The following is a 25,830-nucleotide window of genomic DNA, read 5'->3' on the forward strand; positions in this document are numbered from 1 at the left end:
GGGTCTAGGGGACGTAGGCCAAGTCGTTGCAATATGCGAAGATGATGCTCTGAGTGGGTCGGATTTGGTATGACCATGCCCTCCTGATTTCCGACTACGAAATTGGCGAGTGGAGGAGCGCCCAGACATTTACACGACAAGCATAATGTAAACCTTTTATGGCTTTAAAAGCTCTCCAGTTGGGCCTAGGCTTTAGAGTTTCCTTTAGTTAAGGCTTTGTGTCTTTTGTTCCTGAATCTATAATACAAAGATCTTTCTTCATTTGTTCCTGCGACTCTACCTATTCTTATCCATTTGCATGTTTACTTCTTTATGTTTAAAACGCCAGGTCCAATGACGAGTCCCTCGAAGGTACTAATACCTGGGACCCGCCCATCGACTTCAAGCAAGAAACGAATCAAACAGAAGATGAAGAGAACGAGGATGTGGGACTTCCCCTGGAGTTGGAAAGGATAGTCGCCCATGAGGACCAAGAAATGGGGCCTCATCAAGAAGAGACAGAACTAGTAGACATGGGAACTGGCAGTGGAAAAGGAGAAGTAAAGATAGGCACGGGTATGACCGCACCCATCCGTGAAGAATTAACAGCCCTGCTAAGAGACTACCAAGACATCTTTGCTTGGTCGTACCAAGATATGCCCGGTTTGAGTTCTGACATCGTATAGCACCGATTGCCCCTAAATCCCGAGTGTTCCCCATGTAAAACAGAAACTGAGAAGGATGAAGCCCGAGACATCCTTGAAAATAAAAGAGGAGGTAAAGAAACAATTTGACGCTGGGTTTTTGGCTGCCGCTCGGTACCCAGAATGGGTTGCCAACATTGTACCAGTCCCTAAGAAGGATGGGAAGGTGCGAATGTGTGTGGATTATCGGAACCTGAATCGGGCCAGTCCCAAAGACAACTTTCCTTTGCTGCTCATCGATATCCTTGTGGATAATGCGGCCAACTTCGCTTTATTTTCCTTCATGGATGTGTTCTCAGGTTACAATCCAATAAAGATGGCGCTAGAGGATATGGAAAAGACTATCTTCGTCATCCTGTGGGGAACATTCTGTTACAAGGTGATGTCCTTTGGACTCAAGAATACCGGGACAACTTATTAACGGGCTATGGTAGCTTTGTTCCACAATATGATGCACCAAGAGATCGAGGTCTATGTGGATGACATAATTGCCAAATCTAAGTCCGAGGAGGAACACCTTGTCAACCTGCGGAAGTTGTTCGAAAGGATTAGGAAGTATCAATTGAGGTTGAACCCCGCTAAGTGCACATTTGGGGTCAAATCAGGGAAATTGCTAGGTTTCATCGTAAGCCAGAAAGGGATAGTGGTAGACCCCGAAAAGGTGAAGGCCATCCTTGAGATGCCGGAACCCCGTATCGAGAGGCAAGTCCGAGGTTTCCTGGGACGTTTGAATTATATTGCCAGATTCATATCATAGCTCACTGCTATTTGTGAGCCGTTATTCAAACTCTTACGTAAAAGCCAAACCGACCGTTGGAATGAGGATTGTCAAGAGGAATTTGGGAGGATCAAAAAGTGTCTCATGAATCCTCCTGTGCTTATGCCACTAGTACCCGGAAGGCCTCTCATCTTGTATATGACAATTTTGGACGAGTCGATGAGATGTATGTTGGGGCAACATGACGAGTCCAGAAAGAAAGAGTGTGTTGTCTACTACTTGAGTAAGAAGTTCACGGCCTGTAAAATGAATTACTCCCTGCTCGAAAGAACATGTTGTGCTTTAGTCTGGGCGTCCCATCGCCTAAGACAATACATGCTGAGCCATACCACCTGGTTGATATCCGAGATGGACCCGGTTAAGTACATCTTTGAAAAGCCAGCTCTTACGAGACGGATCGCCCGGTGGCAAGTCTTGCTATCCGAGTTCGATATAGTTTACGTCACCCAAAAGGCGATAAAAGGAAGCGCCTTAGTAGATTATTTGGCTCAGCAGCCTCTCAACGACTATCAGCCCATGCATCCCGAATTCCCGAATGAGGACATCATGGCCTTGTTTGAGGAAAAACTAGACGAGGACTGGGACAAATGGACCGTGTGGTTTGATGGAGCGTCAAACGTTCTAGGCCATGGCATTGGAGTAGTATTGGTCTCTCCAGACAATCAATGTATACCTTTCACGGCCAGGCTGGGGTTTGAATGCACCAACAATATGGCTGAGTATGAAACATGTGCCCTGGCCGTCCAAGCAGCGATTGACTCCAATGTCAAGCTACTCTAGGTGTACGGGGACTCAGCGTTGGTGATCCATCAGCTGAGAGGGGAATGGGAAACTAGAGACCCTAAGCTGATACCCTACAAAGCCTATATCAAGGAGATGGCTAATTCCTTTGATGAGATCTCCTTCCATCATGTTCCCCGGGAGGAAAATCAAATGGCGGATGCGCTTGCTACTGTGGCGTCCATGTTCCAGCTAACGCCACACAGGGATCTACCATACATTGAGTTCTGGTGTCGTGGTAAACCCGCATATTGTTGCCAGGTGGAAGAGGAACGGGACGGTAAGCCTTGGTATTTCGATATCAAGCGATATGTCGAAAGCAAAGAGTACCCACCGGAGATTTCCGACAATGATAAAAGGACATTGAGGAGATTGGTGGCCGGTTTCTTCATGAGCGGGAGCATACTATATAAAAGAAACCACGATATGACTCTCCTGAGATGTGTGGATGCCAAAGAGGCGAACCACATGATCGAGGAAGTCCACGAGGGTTCATTTGGAATGCACGCCAATGGGCATGCTATGGCCAAGAAGATCCTGAGGGCAGGTTATTACTGGCTCACCATGGAAGGTGATTGCTGCGTCCATGTAAGGAAATGCCACAAGTTTCAAGCGTTCGTGGATAATGTCAATGCTCCGCCACATTCTCTGAATGTCATGTCTGCCCCTTGGCCTTTTTCCATGTGGGGAATAGATGTCATCGAGGCCATCGAGCCCAAGGCTTCGAACGAACATCGCTTCATTCTCGTGGCGGTAGATTATTTCACCAAGTGGGTCGAAGCGGCTTCCTACACCAATGTCACGAGGAGTGTAGTGGTCAGATTCATCAAGAGGGAGCTGATTTATCGGTACGAACTTCCTAGGAAGATCATTACCGACAATGGTACCAATCTGAATAACAAGATGATGCAGTAGATGTGCCCGGATTTCAAAATCCAGCATCACAACTCCACACCCTACCGGCCAAAGATGAACGAAGCCGTAGAAGCAGCCAACAAGAATATTAAGAAAATTATTCAGAAGATGACAATGTCATACAAAGATTGGCGCGAGATGTTGCCTTTTGCCTTGCATGGGTACCGAACTTCAGTACGAACTTCTACTAGGGCAACGCCGTATTCCTTGGTTTATGGAATGGAAGCGGTACTCCCATTTGAAGTAGAAATCCCTTCCCAGAGGATACTAGCAGAATCTGGCTTAGAAGAATCAGAGTAGGCTCAAACACGCTATGACCAACTCAACCTTATTGAAGGTAAGCACTTGACAGCCATGAGTCATGGGCGCCTGTATCAACAAAGAATGAAGAATGAGTTCGACAAGAAGGTACGCTTGCGCAAGTTCCATGAGGGAGACCTTGTGCTAAAGAAGATGTCCCACGCTGTTAAATATAACCGAGGGAAGTGGGCCTCGAACTATGAAGGGCCTTTCGTTGTGAAAAGGGCTTTTTCCGGTGGAGCCCTGGTGCTTACCAACATGGATGGCGAGGAGCTACCTTTACCTGTGAACTCTGATGTTGTCAAGCAATACTATGCTTAGAATCTGGGGCATTTAAGGATGTCGCTGCATGTTCTTTCATTTTTGTGTGTCTTCTTGGTTTCCCCCAGGGATTCTCGTCTACTGTATATCTCTCGTCATAGTCTTTTAAAAGAAGAGAACATGGGTTTTAGGCTTCAGCCCTCACTTTGATTTTAAACCATGTGTTAGTTTGTAATAACCTGAGCCCTTTTGCTCAGTTCATGGGGTGCCCCAAGCGCTTAAGTAAAACTGAACCTAACCAGCTTTTACTAAGAAGATTATTGCATCGAAAACATTCATGCATACGCATACGCATGCATATTTTGTGATAGCAGGGGCAGAATCGTCTTAGGCCACGGTCAGAGGTCGAGACAAAGTTAAAGGCAGAAGCCAATCAAGGTAAGTCGACGATGCGGTCACGATTTGCCATACATTGTTGCTTCCTACTTTTAGATACTTAGGAATGGATGCAAATAGAGGCTAGGGTTACGACCGACAGATTGTCGTCCCTTCCCAGCTCTGGGCAAGCGGAAAACGCCGCTACAAGGCAGCCTAGTATCCTTTTAATTCACAGTAGTTATTACTGTTGTTTGTTTAAATTAAAAAGAATGGATGCCTAATCTACCTTGAGTGGGTTCGAATAAGCGAGCGCCAACCCGTAGAGGGCCATGCTTATGTTTCCCCTAAAAAAAATGGCAGGTTAGCTCGCCTGGGCAAGCAACCCCTGCACCAAAATATAAAAAAACGAGGGAAGGGAACGTTTTCTGCACTCAAAAACTTCACCCCTCATTCAAAAGAAGAGCTCACGGGACTCACGGTTTTTGCTCCCCCAAGCCACCTTTGGTTGCATTTTGCTTTCATTTTTGGTACTCCTACTCACTCCAACAAGTAAGTATCTCATCCTTGAGCTTTCTAGCTTTTCGTTGGTGTATTTTGGTCTTCTTTTGGTGCTCTAAATTGTGGTAATGTGCTCAAATTTGTGAGGCAATTTTGGTTTGTTTTCATGCTTGATTGGTTTGAGTTAGGGGGTTGTAAGGGATGGTCTTAAGCCTATGTTGCATTCTGAAGCAATGGGGCATGCCACATTGCCCCCACTCTCTTGCTATTCATGACTAAACATGCGCCCACGAAGAGCTCGGTGAAATGACTCAATGACATATGAGCATGGTTTTGTAAGCTTGGGATTGTGGGTTTTGTTTTATATATATAGGGACAACATGAAGGATTTAAAATGAGTGCCCAAATGCAATTCTAGGCTTAGGAACCCAAGCTTTTAATTTCAATGCAAGGAAGCATGACTTATGCCTAGGAATCTAAATTTTGGGTTTCGAATGTTAAAGGCATGAATATTAGGACATGTTTGAGAGGTTTTTATTAGAATTTAAATTTGGCTGCCCCATGAGGAATACCTTGCGCCTAGGTAGCATGGAAAATACCTTTCAATGGTATGTATATATGTGAATATATATGGCATGAAAATACCTTGCAAAGTGTGAATGAATAGCAAAAAATGCCTTTCAAAATATGTATATTTGTGGATAGGTAGCATAAAAATGCCTTTCAAAATATGTATATTTGTGGATAGGTAGCATAAAAATGCCTTTCAAAATATGTATATTTGTGGATAGGTAGCATAAGGAGTTTTTTTAGAAAAATGTGACCATGGCATGAGGATGCTCCCCAAATGAATATATGATGTGGAATTGCCCCTCGAGTGTATATAGATGACATGAAAGTTCCTTTTCATGACGTGAGATTGGCTTTCCAATGTGCATATATGTATAAATAAATGTGAATGAAATGAAAAAAAATTTGTATGTTAAATAAAATACTTCAAATGTGTGTAGGTAGTTTGTGATAGCAAAATGCTTAGGATATCGACATATGTAATTTTGACACAATACCTTGAGCATGCGTATACGTATTCTTTCCAAAAATAATATATATATGTGTGGTAACTATAATATTTTGAATATCCTTGTATGTTGATATAAATAGTAGGATAATTTACGCATATGCACGTTCATAAATGTTTTACATTAAGGAAATGTGTGCACAAGTTTGTTCTAAATCGGAAATATTATCATGCCGTTTTTGCTTTAAAATATGCGTTTCTTGTAAACTAACTTTCCAAATGTTTATCCTCACAGGAAATGGCTCCGAGAAAGCTTTCCGCAAAGAGATCCAGGAAGGACGTCGCGGCTGAAGGGACCAGTGCCGCTCCCGAGTTTGACAACCATCGTTTCAGGAGTGCTGAGCACCAGTAGCGTTTCGAGGCCATCAAAGGATGGTCATTCCACCGAGAGAGACGCATCCAGCTTAGAGACGATGAGTACACAGATTTCCAGGAGGAGATAGCTCGCCGGCGTTGGACGTCGCTGGTCACTCCCATGGCCAAGTTTGATCCGGATATAGTTCTAGAGTTTTATGCCAATGCTTGGCGCACGGAGGAGGGTGTGCGGGACATGCGATCATGGGTAAGGGGCCAGTGGATTCCTTTTGATGCAGACGCCCTCAGCCAGTTCCTAGGATACCCGCTAGTGTTGGAGGGGGGCCAGGAGTGCGAGTATAGTCAGAGAAGGAACCGGGTCGATGGATTTGATGAGGAGGCCATTGCCCAGCTGCTATGCATACCAGGTCAAGATTTTGCCCGGACCGCTGCCGGGAGACGGGTGCGGATCATGCGCACCAACATGACTACCTTGACCTAGGCGTGGATGACGTTGCTGCTCAGCAACATCCTGCCCAGCGATCATAACTCCGACCTCCCTCTGCCGAAGTGTCAGCTGGTGTATGTCATCCTGACACGGATGAGCGTCCATGTGGCTCAGTTGATCGCCGATGCCATTTATTTATTTGCAGGTATGCCGCCTACCAGGCACCCTCTAGACCCAGATAAGTCTAACAGGGCCCTGGGGTTTCCAGCATTGATCACGGGCCTCTGCCAGTCATTCGGGGTTCCTGTCACACCTAGCAAGGTGATTCGACCGCCGATCACCCGGGCCTTCATTGAGAAGTATTGCACGCCTAGACAGGCGCATGGTGATGCACCACAGGCTGCTGACGCACCACCACCACCTCATCAGGATGATCTAGTTGGGTCATTCAGCATGAAGCAGTATTTACGGCACTTGGTTCGCCAGCAGGCGGCCACCCACAGGGCACATGTGCAGACCCATGAGTGTCTCTACCAGCTCAGCCACAGTTTGCAAAGCCAGGGTTTCGCTCCTTTTCCGTGCCCTACTCTAGATCAGTTTAGGGCTGAGGTCGCATGGCCTGGGGATTGGCCCGAGGACCAGATAGAGGAGGCACCTGCAGAGGCTCCTGGCGATCCAGAGGACGCCCGCATGGATGAGGAGATGACCGATTTACTCGGCTTCTTGGGAGGAAGCGGAGCCACGTGACCGAGGTCACCACATATTTTGACATATCTGTTTTTTGATTAGTTTGCTATTAACGTTTTCTGTTATTGCCCATATTACTGTTGACATTATTATTTTCTGTTTTGTTCATATGGTTACTAACATTACTATCATTATTGCTCGTTTCTGTTAGAAATTTTCGGCGTTATGGCTCTCAGTTATTTCGTCACCGTTTTGCGACTTACCATTTTCATGTGTTTCTCGTTCACCTTGTGGTTAGACGTGAGTAGGTAGTGTGCGCCCTCGTCCGCACGACTTTTTCAGAGGGAAAAAGAGAAAAAAAAAGGGGAAAAAGAAAAAAGAAAAAAAGAAAAAAAAAGAGAAAGAAGAGAGAGGAAATGAACAAATGATAAATAACTTAAAAAAAGAAAAAGAGGAAAAGGAAAAGAGAGCAAGTAGGAAAAGAAAAAGAAGGAAGAACAAAGAAAATAATAAGAATAAAAAGTAGTCTGGCTAAAAAAAACAACATGCTTGTGAAAAGAGATAACTTCCAACTTTTCTTTGAAAGGATTCACTGATCATAACCAGTTTTTGAAAAAAAAATGTGTATACACTTGAAGGGTAAATGCTGCGAAAGTTTTTCGAACACCCAAAATAGACTCGGATGAATATACAAATTGATAAAAGAACATATTTTAGAAACACTGGGTTGACTAAAATAGAGAAAATGAATTATGAGCCCTAGCATCACATGACCAAAAAAATTTCGACACTTGAGTGTCCACATAGGTGCATGCATGACTAGTTTTGCATAAAATTTCCAAATCATCATTGTTGCATTTGTATCATGAAAATAATGTGGGACATCCCCTTTTATCCTTGAACCGAACCAAACCCGGACATATATCATGTCCAGCCGTGCTACAAGCCTTGAACCAAAATCCTAATTTACCATAAACCGTGACCCAGGGTGAGAATGTCAATCCTTGCCCTTAGAAGAAAACAAAAAGAGAAAATTCCCAATCAAATAGTGGGAGAAAGGAAAAATAAGGGAGAAAGGAAATTCCCAATCAAAAGAGCAGGAGAAAAAAAAAAAGAGGAAATTCCCAATCGAAGAGTGGGAGAAAGCAAAAAAGGAAAAAGTTCCCGATCAAGGATCGGAAGAAAACTGAAGAAATATACAGAAAGGCCTTTGGACCAGACAATATCTGAACAATACAGATTTGTCAGCAAGAAAACAAGAAAAGAAAGGAAACCATGACCTAAAGTGGTCCTCTCCCTTTGATTGCCAACCTAAATCCTGTGCTTCAGTGACTTGTTCACCTCACACTAAACAAAAACAGAAAAGGAAAAAGTCAAAAACACTTAAAGCCAAAGTTCCCACCAAATAAACACCATCCCCAAGAAAAAGTCCTATTGATACATGATCACGCATGTAATCTTTGATTTGATAGGAAATAATTTGCAAAATCAAGTCATGGCATATCTATGGTTCGGAATTAGGATGAAACACTTACCCGGGTGAGATTGATACACTTTGAGTGATTTTCTTCTATTTTTGTTGAACCCAGTGTTTCCTCTAAATGCTCATTTAGAAGCGAAATGCTAACATCCAAAATCTCATTTATGGTTATGAGAAGATTTCACCAGTATACTTTCCTTCCCCGGTAGACACATTGTTTTTCATCCAAAAAATATGTTGCTCTGATCAGTTGGAAGTTTTGTCTCTTTACTAAAGCATGTTCGCATTTTAGTGAAGAAAACACCGAGACTATTTTTAGTCTCACAAGTTAGCCAGAACTACGAAGGTCTGAGTTCCTCATTGAGGATACGTAGGAGCAAGAGCCTCGCTTTTGTCGGCCGCCCCCACAATTTCTGTCATACAGACACTGGAGTCACGTGGCATGTGGAGATACCCGAGTGGTTATCCGTAAAAACTTTCTTTTGCTATCTCTAAGACTCAAAGCATGATAGCACGCAAAGACTAACATCATCTTCTGCACCCTTTGTCAATCGCGGCCAACAAGTCCGTTGACACGCGGAGATTTATGTCATCTTCCGTGCGGACAATTTCTGTCATACTGAAACTGGAGTCACGTGACATGCGGAGATACCTGAGTGGTTATCCGTTTAAACTTTATTTTGCTATCTCTAAGACTCAAAGCATGATAGCACGCAGAGACTAACATCGTCTTTTGTACCTTTTGTCAATCGCGGCCAACAAGCCCGTTGACACGCGGAGATTTACGTCATCTTCCGCGCAGACAATTTCTGTCATACTGACACTGGAGTCACGTGACAGGTGGAGATACTCGAGTGGTTATCCTTTTAAACTTTCTTTTGCTATCTCTAAGACTCAAAGCATGATAGCACGCAGAGGCTAACGTCGTCTTCTGCACCTTTTGTCAATCGCGGCCAACAAGCCCGTTGACACGCGGAGATTTACGTCATGTTCCGCGCAGACAATTTCTGTTATACTGACACTAGAGTCACGTGACATGCGAAGATACCCGAGTGGTTATCCGTTTAAAACTTTCCTTTGCTATCTCTAAGACTCAAAGTTGGTAAACGCGCATAGATAGATTCTGCGCCCTTTATCATTCAAGCACAACAAGCTGAGTCGGTAAATGCGCAGAGATAGATTCTGCGCCCTTTATCATTCAGGAACAACAAGCTGAGTGGGTAAACGCGCAGAGACAGATTCTGCGCCCTTTATCATTCAGGAGCAGCGAGGTGGGTGATAAACGCGCAGAGACAAATTCTGCGCCCTTTATCATTTAGGAACAACAAGCTGAGTGGGTAAACGCACAGAGACAGATTCTGCGCCCTTTATCATTCAGGAGCAGCGAGGTGGGTGATAAACACACAGAGACAAATTATGCGCCCTTTGTCATTCAAAAATAGCAAGTTGAGTGGTGGGCGGAGACAAATTATGGTCATTCCGCACACCTTTTCTCCTTTCAGAGGTGATCGTGTCCGGTGGCACACAAAGACAAATTATGGTCATTCTGTGTCTCGCCGCCCAGGCTCGATCGTGTCCAACAAATTATGGTACTGATCATTTATGGTCATTCTGCGTCTTGTATCAACCAAGAGGAGAAAATTCGATAGTATCAGGATGATGTGTTGGTACTGATCATTTTCATTTTTTTGCAAGTTCCGCTGGCAGGGAGATTCACTGGACGAATGTTGTTTCGCTCGAACGAAATTAGTGTCTTATCTTTACTTCCCTTTTATCTCCAATAAAAGACAAGTAAAGAGGGGCAACTGTCATACCCTAATTTTGTCCGGGGACCATCCGTTGTTGGGATGCGACCCTCGTTTGACCACTTCGAGGTACTTGGCACCCATCGTTAGGCAATTCGTGAAGTTTCGTGACATGTCGGAAGTCAAAAGAAAGCATTGTAGCATAATCCGTGAAGTTCCGTGACATGCCGGAAATTGAAAGGAAGTGTTAGTGCGCAATCCATAAAGTTTTGTAACGTTCCGGAAGGCAAAAAAAGGGATGATTACGTAATCCGTAAGGTTTCGTAACATTACAAAAAGAAAACAAGCATCGTTACGAAATTCGTAAAGTTTCGTAACGTTACGGAAAAGGAATCACCAAAAAAGAGCAAGGGGGTGCATTTAGTAAAAATGGGGGTGCAAATAGCAATCATACCCACTTGGGCCTTCCAGAAAATTCCTCCAGAAGGCGTTTGCTTCTAGAGGAAGCAACCTAGCTCGCCTGGGCGAGCTGGGTGGCAAGCTTTTCCCCTATTTTCCTATAAATAGGGGGAGAAGTGAAGGGAAAAAATGTTCAGCCCTCCTGGTAATTCGAGATCACATGAAATTAGTGGAAAAAAAAATTCCGTGAAGAAAATCCAAGTCCAGGCGCTTCCGTAACGTTTTCCTGGGTGATTTCGCGAAGATTTTCAACCGTTCTTCGACGGTCGTCGTTCGTTCTTTGTCGTTCTTCAGTCTTCAACCGATAAGTTCCCAAAATTGAACTTTTCAATTCATTCTATGTACCCTTAGTGGCCCTCATTTGTTTTCACGTGCTTTTATTTTCATTTCGTTTACTTTCCGTACCCCCTTTTGACGTGCTTTAGTCATTTACTTAAGTCATTTTTTCACCTAATCAAAAAATAAAATAAATTTCCACCGATCATTTGAATTGTAATATCCATTAGGTTCTGTTAAAATGAAATCCGACCGTTCGGTCATGCCGTAACCATATTGAAAACCAAAAAGAGGTAAAATAATAATATAATAATCGAAAATATCTTTTAGTAAAATAAAAAAAAAATCAATCGGACGTTTTTCTTTGGGATTTCTCTTAATCGAATCGACTAATAACCAAAGTGAAACTAAGGCTAAAATCGATTCATAAACCAAACTTTTTGTCATCGCCTAAAAAAGCCATTTTCAAAGGTCCAACTCCTTGAAATGGTCTTTTCCGCTTTTGTTGGTTAAGTGTAGATTTCTAAAAAGCCTAAAATCAATATGTAACTTTGTTACCTCTTTCAAAATAAAGAAATCATTAATGGTCCAATGCCTAATGTTTTTCTCACTTTCCAAAAGAATGTCTAATGGTCCAACGCCTTAAATGACCTTTCATTCAATAAAAACATATCTTGCAAAAAAGGATAAAAAAATAATAACCATCAAACCAAGTTAATGCAGGCTAAATTTGAAATGAGTATGATGGGTGAACTGAAGTTCATTTTAGGACTATAGATAAAATTGACCAACAATGTAATCTATATCCATCAAACCAAGTATGTCATGGAACTTATCACGAAGTTCAAGTTGGAAGATGCAAAAGAACTGAAGACTCTTATGCATCCAACGACATGTCTTGGACTAGATGAGGAATCCAATAAAGTGGACAACTCTTAATATAGACCAATGATTATATCCTTACTATGACTAATTGTGTCCAAACCTGGTGTTGGACTATGTGCCAGATTCCAACAAGACCCAAAGGAAGTTCACTTAACAACTATCAAAAGAATATTTAGATATTTAAATAGGAACTTCTAATCTTGGTCTTTACTTTAAGTATAGGAAGGAATTCATGTTGATTAGTTATTGTGACACTGACTATGTTGGTGACAAAATAAAAAAGAAGCACTAATGGAAGTTGCCATATCATTGGTGGAAACCTGGTCACTTGGATCAGCAAAAAGCAAGGCTCAGTCACATTATCCATTGCAAAAGAAAAATACATATCATGAACAAGTTGTTGTACTCAACTGATATGGATAAATAATCAACTAGAAGACTATAATATATATATATATATATATATATATATATATATATAAAGAAAACATCCCCATCTATTGTGATAATAAAACTACAATAAGTATCTCTAAAAACCTTACTCTGCATTCACGAGCCAAGCATATAGAAATTAAACATCACTTTCTAAGAGAACATGTTCAGAAGGGAACAATGGAAATATAGTTTGTACCCTTTGATAGTTAGCTTGCTAACATTTTTACAAAACCCCTTACTGAAGATAGACTAATTCTATTAAGAGATCATCTCAGAATGGCCTTAGTAACGAATGATTCATGTCCAAATGCCTGACAAATTATACCCTGCTTCTAGAGGACATGTTTTCCAATGGCCATACAAATATCCTTGCATGACTATACAACTAAGAGCTGACGAGGGATATTTTTGAAAACTCGATATCTTATTAAAACATAGTGTTTTGACTTCTGAGTTATCCTTGAGTAGCTGGCCTCTTGATTACCTTTTAAAATCCCAGAGAAACTGACTCACATTCCATTATAAACTCCAAGAAATTAAGGCGACGATCTATCTTCACTAACTTAGCAAGAACACTCAAGATTCTCTTAAGAAAAACTCACAAAAACCATAATCCTTTTTCTCAACTCACCATGTCAAACTCTAGCGAAAACACTGCTCCTGCCACAACCATCATCACCACAAACACCACTACCATCCGCACTGATGTAGAACCTACTGTTCACATTGAACACTTCTTTGACATTAGTATGCTAGAAGGTCTTGGCCTCAACATATAACATACTCTGCTTGTTTGTGGAATTCGTGGCTATTTCAATGATCCACAACTGATACACCCAGAACTCATCAGGATGTTTTGGAGGAATGCTCAACTTAAGGATTGGACACACCATTGTGTCCAAGGTTCTAAGAAAGAAAGTCGTGTTGTCTATGGAGTTCATCACAAAAGTCACTGGGTGCATCAGGGAAGGAAGCACATACCAAGAAGACTGGGAGAAGACCTATGAGAGACACGTTCTAAAAGCCCTATATCGGAAGAACATCAAGAAGAAAGATGGAAAAAAGAAGGTTTAGTACAACCTTCTATGTGATATGGCCAAAATCTGGTCCAACATCACTCAGAAAAGCCTCATGCACAAAGTAGGTTCAAAAGACTCTATCTGACTTACACAAATTTGTGTTCTTCCATCTAATGGATGAGATTCCATTCGACCTTCCGCACACTATCTACAACATATTAAGAAACTTGAAGACCCTGGAGGAGTGGACGACATCTACTATGCCACCCTCATCAACAAACTTCTTTGGGAACACCAGGTATTCCATGACTTCGAAGTTCCACTTCTCTCCATATTTTATTCCTTCAATTTCATGTTCCCCCCTTCTCTCTTTCTTTTCCTCCATTAAAGCATCATCTCCAAGCTTCTTATCCAAGGCACATTCTTGGTGGTGAAGCTCCTTCTTCCATGTCTTATTCCCTAGTGAATGGCGCCTCCTCTCACCTCTTCTCCTATGTCTTCCGCTGCATCTCCATGGTGGAAAATCACCATTGAAGGACCTCATTGAAGCTCAAAGATCCAGCCTCCATAGAAGCTCCACAAGCAAGCTTCCATCAACAACTTTAGCAAAAAGGAAATATCCGCTGAAGAAGCAATCGAGCTCCTGAGAATCATCCAACAGAGCGATTTCAAGATGATTGAACAACTAAACAAAACCCCAACTAGGATTTTGAACTCCAAACCTCATCGAGCATTATTAGTCAAGATTTTGAATGAAGCCCACATAGCATAAGACATATCGGTGGAGGGTTTCGGAGGTATAATCAACAACATCATGACCAACAACTACCTCACATTCACCGATGAGGAAATACCCGTCGAGGGCAGGGGACACAACAGAGCCTTACACGTATTTGTCAAATGTTTGGACCACATAGTGGCCAAAGTGCTTATTGACAATGGCTCTTCCCTTAATGTCATGCCCAAGGCTACTTTGGACAAGTTGTCTTTTAAGGCATCACACCTAAGACCAAGCTCCATGGTAGTGCGAGCTTTCGATGGCAGCCGCTGGGATGTAAGGGGGGAGATTGATCTCCCGATTCAAATCAGACCCCACGTGTGCCAAATTACCTTCCAAGTAATGGACATAAATCCTACCTACAATTGCTTATTAGGCTGGCCTTGGATTCATTCGGTTGGGGTGGTCCAGTCAACACTGCACCAGAAGTTAAAGTTTGTGGTGGAGGGGCAGTTGATTATAGTTTCGGGAGAAGAAGACATACTTGTGAGTTTTCATTCTTCTATGCCTTATGTGGAGGCTGCGGATGAGTCCTTGGAAATGTTCTTTCAAGCATTAGAAGTTGTGAGAAATGCTTACATGGAGTCTCCCCCGGTACAGCCGCGCTCATCTGGTGTTGCGCTGATGGTAGCTCGGGTAATGTTATGGCATGGATATGAGCCCAAAATGGGTTTGGGCTAGAACAGGAATGGCATGGTAAGTCTGGTAGAGTTCACATAGAATCAAGGAAGGTTCAGGCTGGGTGGTCGAAAGCTGGCTAGTGCACCGGATCGCTCAAGTAGTATAAAACGGTAAGTGAATACCGAGTATCGAACTCTCAGGGAACTTGTTTTACTTGGTAAAGCTATGGTTCAGTAAATAAGTGTCCTAGGATAAAAGTATAGTGTGTGGTATGGACAAGTATGTAAACTAAACTATTCAAAAGCAAGTAGAGGTGAGTAGCAGTGTATAAAGATAGATAGACAACATGTTGGTCTTCCTACAAGGTGGACTGATGTTATTAAGGATGTTCTCTACCTAACAATGTTCTTGTGTTCTATGTTGTCTCCTGGACTACTAAACCCCCAATGTCTGACGCATGTTTAGCCTAATCCTACTCAAGCGTCATCCTCAAATGTCTCTTGTTGGAATAAACTTAACCAGGACCGCATTAAGACAAAACATACCAAAAACTAAGTTACCGTACCCCGATGTCTCGCACATGTACGATAAGATAGCCCCGTCCTATCAGGTTCTAAGGATCAAACCATTTCCCAATGTTGAGTGACCCTAACTAAGCATGCAGTTGTGTGATCAAGGCAAAGGCACACTAGAATTAAATACTAATAGCACAGTGAACACATAAAACATCATTAGATAAATATGAAATTATTTACATCAAGTACCCCATAAGAAGAACCAACTGAGGATTTAGCTCTCTGATCGAGGCCGTACCCGAATCAAATAAACATTAAAATGCAGTAACTAGGAAGTGATCCTAGGTCGTCTCCCAACGAGCAATGATCAACCAAACGTTCATAACAGATAGTAGGAAAATAGTAACGAATTAGGGGGGGTTGTAAATTAAACAGCGAGTAAAATTGAATTAGAAAATATCAGAATTAAAAACACGTTGCTTCCCCTTGATTCACAAGCAAGTCTCTTATCCTAGGTTACAAGAGTTTATCCTTTATCAGTTCAACCACTTAATCCAACCCTAAATTAAATTACTAAGCAAAATTTAACATAAGGCATTCATTATGTGATTAAGCAACACATACACCAATTAATCATAAACGATCATTAAGCATGAACGTAATTAAGCACAGAGACAATTAATCAAGCACTAAGTATGCATGAATTAATAGCAACAAATTCAGAGTAATTAGTGAAGAGTAAAAACTGAACAAAATTTAACAGTAATAATAGAACCTCAAAGAGAACTGTGTTTGATCCTCAAGAGAAAGCAACGCTGGAGACTTAGCCTTCCATTAATCAATAGAGAACGAAATTATAGATTGTAAAACGGAATTTTATTGCTAAAATGAAAAGTCAAAACTAGAATTGCAAAACGAATAAGTGTCTAAGAAAAGCCTAAAACTAAAAAACAAAAACAGGAGAGAGAGAGAGAGAGAGAGAGAGAGAGAGAGAGAGAGAGAAAGAGAGAGAGAGAGAAAGAGAAGAGAGAGAGCCTAAACTAGAACCTTAGTGTTGTTATATAGTTTTTCCAGCCCCAAAGGTTACAAATCTGTTTTAAATCCAAGCCCATAAATAAAATCAAATCAAATATAGATAAGATAAGATCTAGATGAGATCAAATCTAAATAATATCTAGATAAGATAAAGTCTAGATAAGATAAAATTTTGTAGAATAAAATAGTCTACCCTCTTCAAGTCCAAACCCAATTCTAGATTCAAGCCCAATGTTTCATTAATTCTTGAAATTAGATTAAAAACATCAAATTAGCTGAATGGGCCCAAATAATAAAATTGCCTAATTAATTTGACAATTAAGACTAATCAGTACTTAAAATGGTGCAAAAAGGGTTAAGAAATAGGAGAAAATAATGGCACATCAAAACCCCCCATACTTAGCCTTTTGCACTCCTGGGAAAAATGAAACAAAGAACAAAATCCATGGATATCAAAGAGAGACAAACAAAAACATTTACATATTTCTCAATGAACATCAAGGAATGAAAGGAATGGGTAACATCTAAAATGAAGAGATCCACAGAGTCAAGACATTCATGGAAATCATCCAAGCAACCCAATCATGGCAAAATAGTTAATCAGCTCAAGAATCAAAAGTGATAAAACCTCACAAGATATACACTCTATCTCTCTAGTGTCTAGGCTACTGTTTACTCTCGAAGCACCCATGAAAACAAACACCACATAGAGTTGGCAAAATTCTAAAATTGACAAACAACTTAACAAACACATGCACATGCGGATCAAAAGGTCTTTAAAGGTTGTAATGGGGCCAAGGACAAGGTAGGGAAAAAAATATGGAATAAGTAGCTAAATCCCAAAGGAATAGAGGAGCAATGGGGAATAAGTGGAAATTAAGCACAAGTAGTAAACCCAAACCCTCCAATATCAATAAAATCAATCAAGTCCTCATAACAAGACCTCATTTATTCAACTTCGCTTCTTTTCTTCTTCTCTTTTTGTTTTTTTTTTAACAGTACGAATTTGCAGAATTTGCAGCAATTGATTTTTTTTTTCATTTTTTTTCTCTTTTTTTTAGACAGTACGAATTTGAAGATTAAAGCAAGAACTAGGCAATATATATATACATCAACCATGGCCAAAATAAAACATTAATCATGGCCAAAAATCATATCTTCCAATGAAACATACCCCCCCACACTTATTCCCAAAACAATTCCAAAGCTCCAAAATTCTTTAAGGGTAAGGTGTTATCATGGTTTTTCACTTAAGGCTTGTAATGAGCTTCAAAACAAAGAAAGGGGAACATAGGCTCAAAGGGGCTATCAAAGGAATTAATTCAAGGTAAGTCCATTTGGCTTGAAGCTTATAAGAACAAAATTGCCTAAATCATTTCCAAATATGCATGTGAATTAGGAAGCATCAACAAGAATCAAGCCAAGGCTATTGTGCAAGCAATCAATGGGGCAAAACACACCAAAAGATTATAATGATGAATGGCTCAAATTCTCACAAAGGTAAACTTATCACTTTCAAATTGAGCTTTCAAAACTATCATGACATGTAGAGGAAAAACAAGGATTTCAAATCACAAAATGTCAAGAGACTTTTTTTTTTCAGAACAATTACCCATTTCTTGAACATATCCTATAATTCAAAGAAAAATATGCAAAGTTGTACATGCAAACAGAATTAACCTAAAATATTAAACTAGAAACTCAACAAAACTAACAAAACTAGCAAAACCAAAACCAAAGAACTCCCCCCCCCCCATACTTAAACAACACATTGTCCTCAATGTAGCACAATTAAAAGATTAAAAGCAATTAGACCATCAAATAGAATCGGACAAATGTAATAAAAGTAAATAAGGAGATAGGAAAGAAAAACTCCCTAAGTCATGGTGGAGGAAGAGTAGGGTGGAGTAAGGAAGTCTCTTCCACCACTACGTCCACTAAAGAAGGGTTTGTGAGGAATGGCTTAAGTCGATGTCCATTGACCTTGAAGCTCTTGTTTGTGGAGTCGCTTTTGATCTCAACTGTACCATAAGGAAAAACATTAGTAACAACAAAAGGACCAATCCACTTACCACTCATGAGTCCAAGCTTAGAATTATACAATAACACTTTTTGCCCGACCATGAAGTCCTTCTTAATTATCATGCTATCATGGAACTTCTTGGTCTTTTCTTTGTAGAACTTGGCATTCTCGTAGGCTTCTAGGAGGATCTCATCTAACTCACTCAGTTGCAACTTTCTTTCCTCACCAGCTTGATCCATAGAGAAGTTGCAGGTCTTCACTGCCCAGTATGCTTTATGCTCAATCTCCACTGGAAGATGACATGCCTTTCCAAAGACAACCCGATAAGGAGACATTCCTATGTGTGCTTTTTAGGAAGTCCTATGTGCCCAAAGAGCATCATCAAGCCTAGTACTCAAATCTTTCCTGCTTGGCTACACAATCTTCTCTAAAATTCTCTTGATCTCCCTGTTAGAGATTTCTGCCTGTCCATTGGTTTGGGGGTGGTATGGTATGGATACCCTGTGTACAACCCCGTACATTTTAAGCAAGGCATGCATTTATTTGTTGCAAAAATGGGTTCCTTGATCACTAACGATTGCTTTAGGTACTCCAAACCTGCAAAACAGATTAGACCTGACAAAATCTACAACAACCTTAGCATCATTAGTTCTAGTGGGCTTGGCTTCCACCCATTTTGAAACATAATCAACTGCAAGGAGAATGTAAACATAACCAAAAGATATAGGAAAAGGGCCCATGAAATATATACCCCAGACATCAAACACCTCACAGAATAGCATAGGTTGCTGAGGCATTTGTTGTCGCCATGTAAGTGCACTTCCCACTCTCTGACACTGCTCACAAGTGCTACAAATCTTCCACGCATCTTTAAAGATGGTGGGCCAATAAAAGCCACAGTCAAGCACTTTGCGAGCTGTCCTTTGAACACCCAGATGATCTCCCGGTGCGGAAGAATGACAAAATTGCAGGACTGAGTTAGTCTCATGATCTGGAATGCATCGTCTAATGACCTGATCACTGCACAATTTCCACAAGTAGAGGTCATCCCAAATAAAATGCTTAGCATCACTTTTAATTTTATCTTTTTAAGCCTTAGATGCTAAGGGAGGAAAAACAGAAGCAACTAAATAATTGACAATGTTAGCAAACCAGGGAGTAGAAAGAGAATCATAAATACTATACAATATATATAAATGATCATCCGGAAAATCATCCTGAATGGGTGAGTCACCATGAGACACATGTTCGATCCGACTCAAATGATCAACAACTAAATTTTGTGCTCCGCTCCTATCACGGATCTCCAAGTCAAATTCTTGGAGCCAGAGCATCCATTGAATCAACCTAGGCTTTGAATCACCTTCTTCAACAAGTACTTTAAAGTTGCATGGTCAGTATAAACAATAATGCGAGTACCAAGCAAATAAGAACGAAATATTTCAAGAGCAAAAACTATGGCTAGTAGCTCTTTCTCAGTAGTAGTATAATTTGCTTGGGCAGCATCTAAAGTCCTAGAAGCATAATATATCACCCTAGGCAATTTATCAATTTTCTGAGCAAGGACAGCCCCCAATGCATAATTGGATGCATCACGCATAAGCTCAAAAGGGACTGTCCAGTCGGGTGCCTGGATGATGGGGGTGGTAGTCAGTGCTCTTTTGAGGCAATCAAAAGCCTCTTTGCATTTATTAAAGTCAAACTCTACCTCCTTTTGCAAAAAGTTGGATAGTGGAAGGGCTACTTTGCTAAAATCTCTTATAAAGCGCCTGTAGAATCCTGCATGACCAAGAAAAGATCGCACCTCTCGCACGCAAGAGGGGTAAGGCAATTGTGAAATAACAAAATTTTTTTGCAGGATCTACTGGAAAACTTTTGCTATCATCCAAGTAAGCATATTTTAAATTTGATGGCAGAGGCTTCAATTCTGGTATAGGCGGCTGGATAATGGTAGAAGGAGATGGTTTCTCAGCCTGTACCTCATAAAGAAAGTCAGAGGTATGTGTACTACCTGAAACATGGTTAGTTCTATCTGACTCTATAAAATCAATCTCAAGAGGTAAAACATCACCAGACATGTAATCAATATCAAATTCAGATTCACTCTCAGCATCAAATTTAGACATATGATCAAGTACAAATTCAGATTCAATGCATGAAGAGTGACAGGCAAGCAGATTAGAATCAAGATCAGTCATGTATTCATCAACAATATGGTCAATTATTTCAACACGAAATACAGAAAGATCTTCAGATGGGTGTTTCATAGCATCAAGAATATTTAAATGAACAGTTATATCACCAAACTGCATAGATAGTGTGTGTCGCAACCTACCCTTCGGCGGGAGGGCGACGCGTGACTCGCGGGATGCGTGTTCCACGAAAGGAATACGCGCGGAGTCGCCACCAACGTTTATTTGAGGAAAACGTCGGAAAAACCGGAAAAGACGCGATCTACGAACTTTTTAGTGAAAAGGTTCGGGAGTTGTATTTACGCACGGGGAAGGTATTAGCACCCCACACGTCCGCCCCAAGGGACGGCAGCCTTTAATCGAATGTGCAAACATGACTTTGATTTTTACGTTCCCTTTTATGTCCTTATATCCTTTATACCCTTTTTATATTTTCTCTTTTTGTGGTCGACAAGGGTGTTTCCCTTTGCTCCTACGTATTCCTCAATTTGGGATGAGAAAATCAGACCTACGTAGTTCTTTTGGAACAAAGTGTTTGGTTAAGTTATTTTTGTCTTTTTTGTAAAATATGTTTTTATTGAACAAAAGGTCATTTAAGGTGTTGGACCATTAAACGGTCTTTTGATTTTGAAAGGAGAGAAACGTTAAGGCGTTGGACCATTAACGATCTCTTGTTTTTTGAAAGGAGAGAAACGTTAAGGCATTTGGACCATTAACGATCTCTTGGGGTGGTCGACAAAAGCGGGGCTTTTGCTCCTACGTATCCTCAATTGCGATGAGGAAATCAGACCTACGTAGTTCTTGCAAAAGCGGTAAAGTTACATGTTGATTTTATGCTTTTGAACGGTCCATGTTAACCGATAAAAGCAAAGAGGACCGTTTAAGGCGTTGGACCTTAAAACGGTTTTTAGTGATTTTCGGACAAAACTTGATTTGTGAGTCTATTTTAGTCTTAGTTTCACTTTGGTTATTAATCAATTCATTCAAGGAAACTTCCAAAGAAAAACGTCCGATTGACTTTTTTTAATTTATTTTATTCAAAGATATTTTGATTATTTTATTATTATTTTTCAAGATATTTTGATTATTTTATTATTATTTTACTCTTTTTGGTTTAACCGAGGTAATATCGTGAACGATCGGTTAGATTTCATTTTAAAAGTGATTAAATGAGATTACAACACAAATGATCGGTTGAAATTCATTTTATCATTTATTAGGTGAGAAAACGGCTTAAATAAACGGTAAAAGCGTGTTAAAGACGGAAGAAAAGAAATCGAAAATGAACGAAATAAAGAGGAAAGCTTAAAAAAACAAGAAATGAATTAAAAGTCTCGGATTCGAAAACTTACCCGTTGAAGAACGAAGAACGGATGAAGAACGATGAAGAACGGACGAAAACCTTCACGGATTTGCTTACGGAAACATCTCGGAAGCGTTACGGAAGCACCTCGGCTTGGATTTTCTTCACGGAAACAATTTTTTTCACCCAAAACAGCTGAAATACATAGCCAGGGGGCTCCGGGATCCTTAGAACAGCCCCCTTCAGCCTATTTATAGGAAAAAGGGGGAGGAGGTTGCCGCCCAGCTCGCCCAGGCGAGCTGGGTTGCTTCCTCCAGAAGCAACCCAGCTTCAAAAAACGTTCTGGAAGGCCCAATTCAAAATTTCGAAATTGCTATTTGCACCCCCCCCCCAATTTTGATAAGTTCACCCCCCTTCTTTCATAATTTACGGAAAAGTTACGGAAGCCTTACGGAAGCATATAGGACTTGATTTTCTTCTTTTTTTCTCTTCCGTCTCACCCGTATTAAGTTAATTATGCTTATTTAGAGTTATGGGAATTTTACGGAAGCATTACGGGTGTCCCGGAAGCCCCGGAATCCCATTTTTCAACAAAACGGGGGGTGTGGTGGCCATCTAGCTCGCCCAGGCGAGCTAGGTTACTTCAACCTTAAGCAAGAAATTGCCCAGAAACCTCTAGAAGGGCCCAGATTTGAAAATTACTGTTTGCACCCCCATTTTACTAAGTACACCCCCTCTGCTTTTTTTTTTTTTTGTGATTCTTTTTTCGTAAAGTTACGGAAACTTACGAATTTCGTAACGATACTTGTTTTCTTTCCGTAATGTTACGGAACCTTGCGGATTACATAATCATCCCCTTTTTGACTTACGGAATGTTACGGAACTTCACTTAATTATGCAACGATGCTTCCATTTGATTTCCGGTGTGTCACGGAAACTTACGGATTGTGCATCAATATTTTTTTGGTTTTCCGGCATGTCTTGGAATTTCACAAATTGCCTAATGATGGGTGCCAAGCACCTCACAAGGACCAAAGAAAGGTCGCATGTCACCAAGCAAAGGTCCCCGGACGAAATTAGGGTATGACAGTTGCCCCTCTTTACTTGTCTTTTATTGGAGATAAAAGGAAAGTAAAGATAAGACACTAATTTCGTTCCTCTCGATTTGACGAGAGTCGCTGGTGACCATAAAATCTCCACATGCAAATGACTTGTTGTTCCCAGAATATCACAAATTGCCTAATGATGGGTGCCAAGTACCTCACAAGGACCAAAGAATGGTCGCATGTCATCAAGCAAAGGTCCCCGGACGAAAATCAGTGTATGACACTAATTTCGCTCCTCTCGGTTGACGAGAGTCGCGGGTGACCATGACTTGTCGTTCCTAGAATTTCACAAATTGCCTAATGATGGATGCCAAGCACCTCACAAGGACCAAAGAATGGTCGCATGTCATCAAGCAAAGGTCCCCGGACGAAAATCAGTGTATGACACTAATTTTGCTCCTCTCGGTTGACGAGAGTCGCGGGTGACCATGAAATTTCCGCATGTAAATGACTTGTTGTTCCCGGAGGAACAAAAGGTGCAGAAGACTATGTCAGTCTCTGCATGCTATCAAGCGTTCTGTCTTACAGATAGCAAAAGAATGTTTATACGGATAACCACTCGGGTATTTCCGCGTATCATCGGGCCCGCCGCCTCTGGATGACACAAGGGTGCAGAATGACCAAACTTGGTCTCTGCTTGTCATCGGGCCCGCCGCCTCTGGATGACAAAAGGGTGCGAATAACCGTAAGGTATCTCCGCGTATCATCGGGCCCGCCGCCTCTGGATGATACAAGGGTGCAGAATGACCAAACTTGGTCTCTGCTTGTCATCGGGCCCGCCGCCTCTGGATGACAAAAGGGTACGGATAACCGTAAGGTATCTCCGCGTATCATCGGGCCCGCCGCCTCTGGATGATACAAGGGTGCAGAATGACCAAACTTGGTCTCTGCTTGTCATCGGGCCCGCCGCCTCTGGATGATACAAGGGTGCAGAATGACCAAACTTGGTCTCTGCTTGTCATCGGGCCCGCCGCCTCTGGATGACAAAAGGGTGCGAATAACCGTAAGGTATCTCCGCGTATCATCGGGCCCGCCGCCTCTGGATGACAAAAGGGTGCGGATAACCGTAAGGTATCTCCGCGTATCATCGGGCCCGCCGCCTCTGGATGATACAAGGGTGCAGAATGACCAAACTTGGTCTCTGCTTGTCATCGGGCCCGCCGCCTCTGGATGACAAAAGGGTGCGAATAACCGTAAGGTATCTCCGCATATCATCGGGCCCGCCGCCTCTGGATGATACAAGGGTGCAGAATGACCAAACTTGGTCTCTGCTTGTCATCGGGCCCGCCGCCTCTGGATGACAAAAAGGGTGCGGATAACCGTAAGGTATCTCCGCGTATCATCGGGCCTGCCGCCTCTGGATGATACAAGGGTGCAATTCACATGACCTCAGGGTCAGTATGACAAAGATTATGGGGTGGCCGACAAAAGCAAGGCTCTTGCTCCTACGTATCCTCCAATGAGGAATTCAGACCTACGTAGTTCTGGATAACTTGTGAGACTTGAAAAGTCTCCATCGGAAAATGCTGACATCTCCGGAAAGGGCGCAGATGACCATATTGGTCTCTGCTCGTGAATCACACTTGGGGTCACTGAATGACGAGGTGCGGATAACCGTAAGGTGTCTCCGCGGGCTACCAGCTCTTGAGTCATGGCGACAAAAGGCGGTGTGGTCGACAAAAGCGAGGCTCTTGCTCCTACGTATCCTCCAATGAGGAACTCAGACCTACGTAGTTCTGGATAACTTGTGAGACTTGAAAAAGTCTCGGTGTTTTCTTCGCTAAAATGCAAACATGCCTTAGTAAAGAGATAAATATTCCAACTGATTAGAGCAGCATACGCTTTTTTGAGTGGAAAACAATGCGTTTACCGGGGAAGGAGAGTCTGCTGATGAAATCCCCCATAACCATAAATGAGATTTTGGATGTTAGCATTTCGTTTCTAAATGAACATTTAGAGGAAACACTGGGTTCGACAAAATAGAAGAAAATCACTCAAAGTGTATCAATCTCGCACAGGTAAGTGTTTCATCCTAATTCCGAACCATAGATATGTCATGACTTGACTTTGCAAATTATTTCCTATCAAATCAAAAATTACATGCGCGATCATGGATCAATAGGGCTTCCCTTGGGAATGGGTTCTTTTGGGGAGTTTTTTTCGGCTTTTGTGTGTTTTTGACTTTTGATTTTTCTGGCTTTTTCTTTTTCTGTTTTTTTTTTGTTTAGTGCGGGGCGAGAAAAAAAGTCGCTAGCGCACGGGATTTTGGTTGGTAATCAAAGGGAGAAGACCACTTTAGGTCGTGGTCTCCTTTCCTTCCCTTTTTTGTTCATTTGGTGACAATTCTGTATTGTTCAGATATTGTCCGGTCTAAAGACCTCTCTGCACATTTCTTCTGGTTTCTTTGACCAGGAGCTTTCTTTTTTTTTTTTTTTCTTTACTTTCTCCCATTCTTTGGTTGGGACTTTTCTTTCTTTTCTTTTTTCTTTCTCCCTCTCTTTGATTGGGAATTTCCTTTCCTTTCTTTTTGCTTTCTTCCACTCTTTGATTGGGAATTTCCTTTCTTTTCTTTTTGCTTTCTCTTTGATTGGAAATTTTCCTTCTTTCCTTTTTTGCTTCCGAGGGTAAGGATTATAGTGAGTCATGATTTTGGATCAAGGTTTGTAGAATGGCTAGACATGATACATGTCGGGGTTTGGTTTGGCTCAAGGATAAAAGGGGTGCCCCACATTATTTCCATGACACAAATGCAAAAATGATGATTTGGAAACTTTATGCAAAACTGGTCATGCATGCACCTATGCGGACACTCAAGTGTCAAATTTTTATGGTCATGTGATGCTAGGGCTCAGGATTCA

The 25,830-nt window shown here is 41.5% G+C and overlaps 1 pseudogene; it reads right to left on the reverse strand.

Annotated features, from left to right (window-relative positions):
• The window catches only part of LOC114371549, a 104,925-nt pseudogene extending 85,868 nt beyond the window's left edge, over positions 1-19,057 (reverse strand).
• Positions 19,058-25,830: the final 6,773 nt, after the last annotated feature.

The sequence above is a fragment of the Glycine soja genome, chromosome 2 (genome assembly GCF_004193775.1).
Source record: "Glycine soja cultivar W05 chromosome 2, ASM419377v2, whole genome shotgun sequence".
Classification (NCBI taxonomy): domain Eukaryota; kingdom Viridiplantae; phylum Streptophyta; class Magnoliopsida; order Fabales; family Fabaceae; genus Glycine; species Glycine soja.